We start from the raw sequence: 12,084 nt of genomic DNA on the forward strand, positions 1-12,084 counted from the left end.
AAAGGTATCATTTATTGGTGGTAATTATGGGAAGCATTGTTTAAACAACAGTTTTATAGTATGTTGTAAAGTTCTATTGAAAAAGGTTAGCATAGTGGACTTAATTCAAATCAGCTTGATCAGAAATTTAAGTCTATTGTGAAATTCTTAAGCTGAGCCTTATGTGTATTTATTACTGCAGAAAGTAAGTAAATGTAGGAAAGCAATTATTCGTGTCACAGCCACAATGTGGTTTCCTCTCATTGTCCTTAGGAAAATATATACAACCATTAATTATTCCAATCAGTAAAGAACTTGGTGGTGCTTAGGACCAAGAAAAAAACCTATGCACTATAATTTTTCTTTTGTAAATCACTGTATTCTTCAATAAGTTGGATTTCTCCCCCCCCAATTTAATACTTAATAGAGATATTTCTAGTCTAGATACCTGTCCATGTGCTGCATTTTTCACCTCATTTAAATTAGAAAAATAAATCAATTAAATAATCCTGGTGAAATACTGGCAAAATCTAAAATAAAACCAGGACAATTTTATTTTTCTGTGTCTGATTTAGACATTAAGGTTTGATTTTTCTTAACAACACTTAGTTTTGTTTGGAGACAGTCCTGCACACAGTGCTCTGACTGACCCGACAAGTGGCATTAGACAATCGAAATTTTTTCAGAGATACAGAACTGTCTCCTGTATTAAGAAAGCAAACATGTTGAAAGGCCAGCATTATCTGAGAAAGAAGGAAAGGAACATTTCAGACAAGGCTTGAGAGAACACAAGGCAAAGGTAGGTTTTCAGTATTGTTGTGAGTGAGAAATGTCTTAGGCGTCTTTGTAGGGGATACATATCCATGTCTAGACACAGCATTTCTTTGCTGTCCTGGTCTTGAAAATGAAATCAAATTGTGCAGTCCTAGAACATCTCACTCAGAATTCTCACCACAGAAATGGCTTGCAGGACCGGGTCAAGTGACAGAAGGATGACACTGCAGCCCACTGCAATTGGTGAAATATTCTGTCTCCAGTTCCATGGGCTTTGAGCCAGGAGCTGAATGAACATGGAGATTAAATTATCCTCTTGTCTCTAAAGAAAGCATAACCCTCAGAATGAGATAGAATATATGGGACAGCAATGCTGCTCTGTGCTTTGGACTTCATCCTTCAGAGCTGCTAATCCAAGCACCTGGCACATGCATTAAATTGACTTCAAAATATTTCTTCCTCCTTCAGCCAAATGCAGGACACAAATTATACTACTGGAATTTCCAGAAGCTACTATAGTGTCAGAGACTTTATTCAGTTATTCTGCAATGTTGAACAATTCTTTTGCGCTTCTCACTTGACACAGACTTATCTCGACACATACCTATACACACATCCTTGTCTTGCCTTCAGATAACCAGTACCTTCATATTTATTTAAGTCATTCAAACCTACGGGAAACAACGCTCCATGCTTCCACGTTCTAGTAAAGGCAGTTGTCATAATTTTTGTTCTGATACTCCTTTACCGTAAAAAATTTTTCTGTAGGTTTTATGTTAGAAGTTTGTACATTTGTATGGTTTATTTTTTTCTTTTCATAGATTTGACAAAAACCCAACTGTAGTGCTTGATGCATTTAAGTGTACAGATTATTTTGCCAGCTTTTCTTCCAATATCCAGAAAAACAAATCTATGGTAATCACTGAATTCCTGGCTTGCATGTTACTGTAAGGTGTTCTCCTCTGCAGATGAATTTTATCACAACAAACAATATAAAATACAGAAAATTCTAATTTTAACTAATATGATTAATATTAGAAAGGATAGCATTTTTTTAGCTGTACTCATTTCTGGCTCAAGTATGCTTCTGGTTTTGGAAATGTTTTTGCAAAAAAGCATCCTTTGAAATTTCTGGTATTTGCTGCTGCTAGGAATAGAGAGCTAGACTGAAGGGCAGCTCTAGCTTGACAAAAATCAGTGTTATTTTCCAGTTTTCTCTCTTTTCAAGTTTGGCTTTAACAGAGAATAAAAATACTGTTAATAATTATTTTACTGCAAAACAATAAAAGTTATATATGCTTCCCTTTTGCACCACAGTCGCGCACTTCAGTATAGATTTTTGAGGCTGAACAGATAAATAGCATTTTGAATCTGTGAGAATGCTGCCTATAGCAAGTAAATAATAAGGGAAAGAACAAGCTAAGAAATGGTTATCAAGTTGCAAATACATGCAGTCCCTGGAAGAGATGTTGTTTTTTTATTTAACACGCTATGAATTCTTATTTCACCATTTTGTTAGAGGAATTTGGACCTACCATAGAGTAAATGATCAAGTAGCTTGCTTTGCCACATGCACCTTGATCCCAGAACTGAGATGCAATAAAGAACAACCTGTAACAAGAATTTTTCAGGAATTATTATCTATCAAAATAAAAAATTGTTGCCCGATGTTCTAAAATCAGTAAAATGAAATGCAACCTCAGGAAAGCTGAAAGCCCTGATTACTACTATATCTTAGACAGAGAGATATGCAGGCTCATGGCTTCTGTTTAGTTCATGGATGATAATCACCTTTACCAAACAAATACATATCCCATCAGAATAAGGAGCCATGCATGTAATGTCGGTAGGGAGAGCTGAGATCAGTTTAGAAAGTAACCAGCTTGGCAGCTTGGAGGTGAGTATTTTTATCTGCCAAGAAACTTGTATTGTTACTGCTCGGGCTGCAGCCACAAGTGTTAGACAACACCTCTCATTTTCTTTTCTGGCTGTCCAGCAGAATATCTTTTACTTTATGAGAAAGAGTGGGCTACAGAAAAAGAAGTTAAATGGACACTGAAAAGTACTTGAATGGGATTGTGTGCCTTTTATGTGCCTGCTAGCATATTTGATATAAAATGCTGCGGCTTTGAGGCTCTGTCTGCCAGACTCACGGACTGATATTACTGCTTTCTTTCTGCTTTATAATTTGAAGTTGCCTTGCTTCTTATATATGAAGTTACATAGATGAGCTGTAACTACATTAGCTGAAGTAATTACCTACTCCAGTCTGTCAAATATTTCTTAATAATCAAACCCTTGGACGGATATAGGATTTTTTGTGAATCTGGCTAGAGTAAATTAAGAAGTTAGTTCATTATGATCAATTAGAAATATTTTATGCGTCCAGAATTATTTTAAACTTACAATAATGTTAGAATTCACTGGAATTAATAAATTTCTTCTCTTTTTAACCTGTAACAGAGCACTAACATGACAGCAACTACATAGTAATATATGGTTCAAAACACTAATTTTAACCACTTATGCTGTTGTGGATGGATCAAAATTGAGAAGATATTCAAGTCACAATTTACCTCTAAAATAGTACCATTAAAAAAAAGACTACATTATTTGTAGTGGTCAGACCTTTTTCAAATAACATCCAGAATCTGAGATCTTTTTATCTCTTTGTACTATAACATGGGCAAATTAAAACTGGTGAGGTTAAAAGCATATTTGTGTTCTTGAACCTACTCAAACTGTCTAAATCATATTTCTAACATAGACTGCTGAATTCTGGTGAAATCTGGAGCTTTTTGATTAAATTTTCTTGATTTCTTTATCTGGGTCTGCTGAAACTGAAAATCAGTCTTATAATAGCCTATTGGACTTTCTGGTCTTATAAAAAAACTAAAAAATGACATAATGAATAGCATCAGTGAAGAAACAATTTTACAGAATTAAGAGTTTTAAAATGTGTGGGCTTTTCCTTTATTTCCTAAGAAAAATAACAGAGAAACTCATTTTTTGGGATCAGGCACTCTAATAACTAGTTTCCAAAAGCCTCTCTTGAGCATCTCTGAAGAATTCTGTCATTAAATTAAATAACGCTTCATTAAAAAAATCTCTTAGTTCAAGTAAGCTGAATCCTCTGAATCCTCCAAATTATTTTACTCTTTTTTTCCCTTCAGTGCTTTTGGCCACCTGCGTTTCCTCTGTCCCATTTCTGCCCGTGTGAAGCCAGTCCAGGCAGGATTGCTCTGGCAGCCTTATCAGCACGGCCTGTGCTGGGAATGCGATTCTGCACTGGGTATCAGTCTGAGGGCTGAGCACACCCGGCTGTTCTCCTTAAGCAAGTTTTATCCCTTATATTAATGCTTGGCCTTCATGGTGTGCATGGCAGGAGCCCTGCTGGGCTGAGGGCACTCACCCCCTGACCGGCCCCACCTGAGCCCTCAGCTTTGTTGTGCTTCCCCTGCCTCCAGTCTGGCTTCCAGGGGGAATGCTGCAGGGCCCGCCTCTATCCCAGGCTGCCCATGGACCCTCAGGCCCAGCTGGCTTTTGGTAAGAAAGGAATACCTCAAGATTTGGTCAGAGACTGCTTTCTTGAATCATGGAATAGTCTGGACTAAAAAGGACTTTAAAGTTCACTCCCTTCCTATCGCCCAGCCGTGGGTGGGGACATCTTTGACTAGACCAGGTTGTTCAAGGCCTGTCCAGCCTGGCATTCATGCACCCATCCCACGCAACTCACCGTAACTCTAATGGGCAGCAGAACCCTGATAGGAGAAACTAATTTAAGCTCCTCTTTCTAATTCCAACTTGCACCCATATGCTATGATCCTGGTAGTGAAAACATTCATGCTTGTCTTTAACTTCCTTATCCTATGTGATACCAATGAGATGTATTTAAATGGGATTATTTGCAGTACTTGACTTAACTGGAGGTATGAAATCAAGAGTTTAGTGTATAATTTATACCAACTCTATTTCCTTCTTAATGATTTAAAAGATTTTTAGGCGTATTAGTAGAATACCAGTGAAATATCCCTACAGCATCTGAATTTTGCCTTTTTTGCTGTCAATTGCTAACATTTGCTTAGGAATTAGCATTAGAAGGAATGGAAGCAGTTGGATTAATGGTCAAGAATACAAATGGTCAAAGGATAAAACTATAATTTGAATGTTTTGCAAATATGTCACTGCCATATATGAAATGCATTCTGCACATATGTTATTAGTTTCCTGACTGGCATGGAATGAAAAGGCCTACTTTTGGTATTTCAGGTTACAACAGATGTTATTTCTTCTCTGCTTCCAAATTATGATACTTAATATTCAGCACAACTTTTAAGTAGCTATATGAGAGGCAGAGATAGCAGTAAAGCATGCCCAGATTTTGGGGTTTACTGCCAGTGTATAAATACAAAGCACCAGGGGTTTTGGTTTGTGTTTGAACAATGAAGAGGATAAGCAAGAACTTTTAGAAAGCTGTAGAAAAAAAAGCTGTTTCAAACTCAAGCAATATTTCTGCGAGTTTTTTGAACCTGATTTCCTTGCTCACGGGTGAAAGTGGTTTCTTGCTCCTTCTCTTTAGGTAAAAAGATTCAGGCAACCCAAAGCCTGAGGAGGAAAGGGAAGCAGCATCCAACAATGCCTTCACAACCATGCTAACTGTTTAAAACCCACTTCCATCCCCCACATGCAGTCCCACATGGTCACCTCAGTAGGATAATAGTTTGCACAGAGCATAAATCCCATCGTGTGGTGACTGTCAATTACTCTGGGTGCAGAGCACAGTGTGAGCAGAGGCAGCGGTGGAACACAGGCCGGTCCCTGCATCACTGCTCATGCTCCTGCTGCTGCTGCTGTGTCACAGCCTGGGGGCCATCCCCTCCCTGGCTAACAGGGACTGTGTCCTAGGCTGGGGCTTCACCTGGAGTGCTGATGGCAGTCCTGTTCAGGGAAGTGTCTTTGCACATCCTCCAGGAAGCTCTTCTCCCTCCTGAGGAGGGAGCACTGTGTGGATAACTGACCGGTTACCAATGTCAGAAAGCAGAACACTGCTACAGTGTTTGCAGCATCCTTTTATGATGTTCTGCTAGCCCTGTGGTGTGTACAGATGGGATTAAGAATGTGTGCTTCAAGTCCTCTACAGACTTAAGTCTGTCCTGAATCTAGGGTGAACTTTGATCCCCTATTATTAAAGTTCCAAATGGGGAATAGCAGTAGTTGGCTGAACAGGTAAATGTATCTGTGTGTTCTCCAGAGGGAAGTGCTATATGCTGTATATTTAAATGCAAACAATGGCATGTGATGGACTGAAAGGTTCATGGCTCAGCTCCTTAGAAGACAGTGTTGTCCAGCGTATAAATTCTTCAGTGGTGAATGTCAGCTCGCTGTGACCTTGCACGTACCTGGGCCACTCCCGTCTTTAGCTAAGTTGGAAGTTACTACACTCGAGGAGCTTTCAAGACCTGTAAGCTCCAAACTGCAAACTCTGTGATCCTCATTCATGCGTCCTGATTTTGCACCGCACCTTGTTTGAAAGGGAAATAGGGTCATAGGTGAGAATTTGCCATTACACGCATGGAGCACGTGATCGGAATTAATCAATGTCATTTGTAGCTACCCTCAAGTTCAGCAGCCTGTCAAAGGGAGTGCAGCAGACATAACCTGCTGTTTGTCTGTTGCCCTTAACAGCAAGGAGTGGTGGCTGGGGGATGTGGGCATTGCTGTGCTACTGCTGCAATACATTTATTATCATTAATATAGCACTGCTAGTGAAAGTGAAATCCAGTGTAGAATAATGGGAAAAAGCAAGTCAAAATTCCTTAAAAATGCTTAATATGGTGACAAATGTAACACACGCAAAAAAATATTATTACAGTATTACATGCTTTGTTCCTTGTGAATTGATATTGCACTATTGTTTTCTAAGGGCCTTATTTACATGACCAGAACATGCACTGTGTGGACTTTGCAATGAATAAGGCTGGTAGGCTGGTATGACCTGTGCACTCTGTCTAATAGCATCTTCTTTGCTCAGAGATGCTCTCTCAGCCCTGAGTCATGAAACACCTTTTCTTATTTCACTTTTGTCTGTAATTGTACCATTTCAGTGAAGTTTTGCCCAAATTCACACTGGAATTGTGAACAGGATCAAAGTCTGTGGTGTAATTAAACCAATCCCGCCCACAAGAATTCAATCTCTCTTCTGAAAGCTACTTATATATACAAAATGAGCCTGCCTGTATGTGCTCACATCATCTGTTTCCCATTATCCATGCTTTGAGACCTATATATGAGGAAACATTAAGTAAAACATTTTTATTAGACACTTTTAAAGTACATAAGAAAATGGAGAAAGTACTGAGCATCCAGGGCAGTAGGTTAAGCGAGCTTGCTGTACTCGAGGCAGCATTTGCACCCTGTCTTGGATGGGGAGGCAATGGGGCTGCACAATTTCAGATTTTTCCAGCAATCACTGCAGCCAGCTCCAAGGTAATAGGTTAAACTTGGACTTTGTAGCCAAGCAAGACAGATTCACTCTGGAGCCTGAACACTGCACCTTGTGACTGTCAGCTATTCTCTCTGAAGGTTTGCCTTCTCCACAAGTCTTCCTGAAGACACTGTTGATCACTGTATCTACAAAATGACTGCACAAATGTGGGCCAGTATCCTTGCAAAAATGCTATTTCATGGTTGGTATTAAAATAATAGTGTTGGCATGGGATTGTGCTTGGATCATTAGACTCATTTTCATCATAATTCTACAGTTTGGGCTTTTTGGATATAGCAAATCCTATTGTTGCTCACATGCTTGGAGCAACCATAAGGGCATTTCGTGCTTCACAGTCCTATAAATATGGTTAGATGCAAATTTTTCTGTGCTCTGTTAGGAAGAGTTCTCATTTTAAACGCCAGTAGGATTTTTGGATGTAGCAAAAATACTGTAGCTTTCTGTACCCTAATTTTCAGAAATACCTGTCTTGTATTTCCATGTGAAAAATAAATCCAACTGGCCAAAATCTGGCTGAATTGCAAGAGACCAGAGCATAAGAAACATCATAGTGGAGAATGCAGGCAATTAGAATGATGCACCATAATCATACTTGTTAATTAAACAATCACAGCTACAGGTGACATTAGAACTTAACCTGATTATCAGCAACAACATATTTACAACTAAGAATCATGCCTTCATAAAGCTTTTAAAAAATGGTAAAGTTGTTTGAACAAATGAGCTGGCACACTGGCAGCTAAGCTACTGCTCCCTGTGGTTTTGTACTTTATACATCCTCCTCTAAAATATGGCCAAAGGCCTTTCCTTACAGCTGATTAGTATCTCCAGAGTTCTCCATTTGCTTAGTGGCTACCTCTCAGGAAGTGCTGGCAATGCCTCATATTTTTTTTCTCTATTCTGTTTTGGTCCAACTGTACAGACTAAATAACAATAACAAAACTTAAATGATCCAGGTTTGAATTAATTCTGTTTCCAAGGCTCTAATCTTGTAAAGTAGCATAGAAATTTCTGCAGAAGCCAACATTACTCAATACTCTTTTTATCTCTTTTTATTTTTTGTTTCTTTTTCCCAAACACAGGATAGGAAATCAATTAATTTTTCAGCTAATATCTGGTCAGCATGTTATTTTATAAAAGCTGTGCATTATGATTTTAAGTCTTTCTGGGGACAAAAATAATCTGGTGTCTGTCTTCTGCTTTTAAATGAAAATTTAATAGGGAATTTGAATTTAGAGGAAAATAGAGGCTCTATCTCTGTTAGTCTTCAGGCAGCAGCACTATACTACTGCTAATTGTGGTGGCACAGGAAGGCTTTAATAGCAGTCATTTCACATAACTGAAGGAGTACATCTGAGCATACAACTACCCTTCATTAGCACCTTTTTAATTATTTCAGTGCCTGTAGGTCAGCATATTTTGCATTGCTCCATTAGAAGTGATGGGCACACATTGCAGACAATGATCTGCGGCTTTATAAACAAATAAAACAATTTCAGTTCTTTACCAGCCTGCTGTAAATAGGCAACACAGCACAGTTGACCAGACGAATAAAACTCCTCTCCCATTTCTTCATCCCTGAGAACTAAAGCTTCTCTGCCACTAGAGGGTGAGACAACTACAAACCAAACACTTAAGCCGTAGTCTTTCCTATAGAAGATACAAATACAAAAAGTTAATGTGCAGACAGGACCTTGGTTATTCACATTTAGGAGAAAAGGGAGCATACCGTGGGCACAGCACACACTCATATACTTAAATCCAGAGCTGTGAAGAAATATTGGAAGAGCTTGTGATAATTAACAACAGTGGAACAAAACTCACTATCTAAACAATAGATTTTTGGGCCTTGGGGGGGCATAGTTATAAAACTAAGTTCTGATCTTCATACAAGTACCAAATCAAGCTGTTCTGCTTCAACAAAGAACTATTTTTGGCTTAAAATGACTGCGTTTTAGTAAAAAAAAACCTGAAAAAAGGTGTCCTCTCTGCCTGCTTTTTGATCTGTACCATCTATACTGAAGATTTTATTTGCTTTCTTGTTGTTTTTTGGCTTTTCTAGTATTTAATTCTTTTTTTCTACAAGACAGCCTGATGCAGTTGCCCTGTTGTACCTTACAGAAATGCAGATCTTGTTTTGTGTAGTTTAGTACAGCTCTGCACCTAGTCCTGGCAAAAAGCACTAACTCCCACTAACATGTCCAATGTTTCTTGACTAAATGTTTTACAAATAAGTAATGTTTTGATGCTTGCAGAGTCTCTTAGAGGATCGTTTTCTCTGAAGACTTTTTTAACTAACAAAGAAAAGATGCCATTTACATTTCAATTCTAAAAAGCTACTCTTAAAACAGGGATTTAACAAATCAATACACTGTTTCTTCTGGAACAATATTTCCCAATTTAAAACAAAAATCAAGTCCCACAGGGAACTGTAACATCAAGTAATTTTTTTTCTTTTTTGATCTTGCAGAGCTCTCTGAAGAATTCTGTCATTAAATATGTTTTGACAAGGCCTGCTGCCTTGTTACTCTGTTGTTGCTTCAGCAATCTGAAGGTCCAAATTCATCTGTCCTTTTTTCCTGAAGAAAGACTTTGATATTGAGTTTGTAAAAATAGTAAAGGGCATGTATAGGGTCAGAAGAAACAAAACTATGTGTCACTAAAGTGGTAGTAGAAGAAGAGGGAAAAGAGAAGAAAACATTAAGTATCATAGTTCTAAACTATTGCCTGAGAGACTTTAGTAACTTGTTCAACTTCTGTGAAAGACAATTGTGGCAAGAATTAGAGTGAAATTTTGAGATTCTACTCTAGTTAGGAAAGGGCAGCATTGATCTTTGTTTACGGAATTAAAGTTTTCTGCTACAGAGTGATCAGAATTTTGTTGAAAGCTTCTTGTGTTAGCAACAGCATTTTAATTTTAGGGAATTTAACATTTGAGTTTCAAGTTGCATGCAGGATTTTACATTTTCTGGCCTGAAAACTCTTCATGCTCAGACTAGCTGCATGCCCAGATTTTTCTGTCTATGTACTTAAAGCATAGAACCTGTCCTTACTGAACCTTGTTGAAATAAACAGGATTTAGGAACACAATCATTTCTCTTTAACATTACCTTAATTCTACTATTTCTGCTGGTTTATTTTTGGATCTTGTATAATATTTGCATAACTTCAGAGAAGGTGTGAAGGATTTTCCTTTTTTTTAAAATAAGGTATTATTAGAGCAATGAATGTTTGCTGGTTTTATGTTTGTTGGTTTGTTCGTTATTTGAGGATTTTAACTGGAAGGAAACAAATGATGACATTCCCTTGTGCTGACATTAAAAATCCCTGGCCCCTTTCTATGGGGTCTTTTCTTTTAGTGTCCTAAATACCATAGAAGTAATAGAGCGTTTACAGTTGGAGGCAATGGTTGCTTTCTTCATTTCAGAAGAAGATATTTTGAACTCTATAAAATAATTTTAACACTCAAGCCTATCCAAAAGCTGTCCTGGGAGGCACAAATGAAAATGCACAGAACAATCAGTTAGACTATTGTTTTATATTCTGAATGGAAAGTGCTGAAAGCACAATAATTTTTTTTTTTTATTACAACACTAGCATATTTAGCACAGTTCCATATTCCACATCTTCTTCAGCATCTGTCTGCTCAATGATTTCTATAGGATTTGCAGCTATTCAAGCAGTTTTCAAGAATTCAACACAAACCATCTTTTTCTGGACAACAGAACATAGGTTTTACAGTTGAGGAAACTGGAGATCTGTCCAGCTTTTATCTCCCTCCATTACAGAAATGCCACTAGATCTTAGCTACCTTAGCTATCTTAGTTTCTAAGGCCTAGAGCCAGACTCAATGCCAAATTAAATTACTAAACTTATTAAATTCAACCACACTCTCTCTCAGTCTCAAAATGCAGTTAGCAGAAAGTCTCTTTCAGTTGAGGCATGATTTGATTTTAAGAAAAAAACATGAGGTAAAAAGCCTAGTCCCTGTCTTAGTTTTTAAGGCATTGCTGCTATCTTTCCCTGAAATCAAAATGGCAGAGGCTGGAAAAAACACATCTGTATAACACCTGAAAATGGTTTTAGGGTAGGGTTGATACTGTTTAACTTGATTAACAGATGAACAATAATAAAACTACTAGAAAGTACTACAAACATCTCGGGCAGGCCATGGAGGGGCTGTCAGCCTATGGTAGAAGGTATGAGCTGCCCAAGCCCAGGCCTGACTGAAAACTCACCTTTTCATTGTGGGGTGGTTGGTGGAACCATGAGCTTCTGCATTTTTTGCAGCTTCCTTCAGACTAGTAACTCAGTTAAAGCTGGGTTTATGCTTTCTTGTAGCACTTTTGCTGGCTAGCTAGGACAGAAAACAAGCACCATTTTTTCTTTCATTCCATGTCCTCTTCTGTGCAGAGCAGTTCCTCAGGCTCTCTTGCAACACAGCGCTTGTTGCTTTGGTGCCACTTCAGTGCTCTGGGATTTGGGGAACTTTGCTTACCCTGTCTAAGCTCCTTCTCTTCTCTGTGCATGGCTTGGCCTCCAGCTTCAGCTGATGTGACGTTCCTTCCCACAGAAACATGAGTGGGAATGGCAGGTAGCAGCACAGTGCTTATCTGCCGCTAATTCCAAATGGGGATGTCAGATAAAAGCTGAAAATGCTGTTTTGCAAACAGCACCTCCAGACAGGCTACAAAGCACTAAGCAAAGAGCCAGAAAAAACCCTGCCCTCCACCCACTGAGACCTTGAAAAGAAGGGTAATTTTATTATACTTGTTTGTTTTAGACTTTGACAGTATTCTTAGGCCTGAAGAACTCAGTGATAAACA

General features: G+C 38.3%; 1 long non-coding RNA gene across 2 annotated transcripts in view; it reads right to left on the bottom strand.

Annotated features, from left to right (window-relative positions):
- Positions 1–12,084, bottom strand: part of LOC121665559 — a 41,444-nt gene that overhangs the window by 194 nt on the left and 29,166 nt on the right. For both annotated transcript variants that reach the window (XR_006016387.1, XR_006016386.1), the window contains one exon: positions 2,289–2,364. This is a non-coding gene — a long non-coding RNA (uncharacterized LOC121665559). The remainder of the gene's footprint in view (positions 1–2,288; positions 2,365–12,084) is intronic.

Source organism: Corvus kubaryi, unplaced genomic scaffold, assembly GCF_017639235.1.
Source record: "Corvus kubaryi isolate FWS band 111438036 unplaced genomic scaffold, C.kubaryi_AGA036_p1.0 37334, whole genome shotgun sequence".
NCBI lineage: Eukaryota > Metazoa > Chordata > Aves > Passeriformes > Corvidae > Corvus > Corvus kubaryi.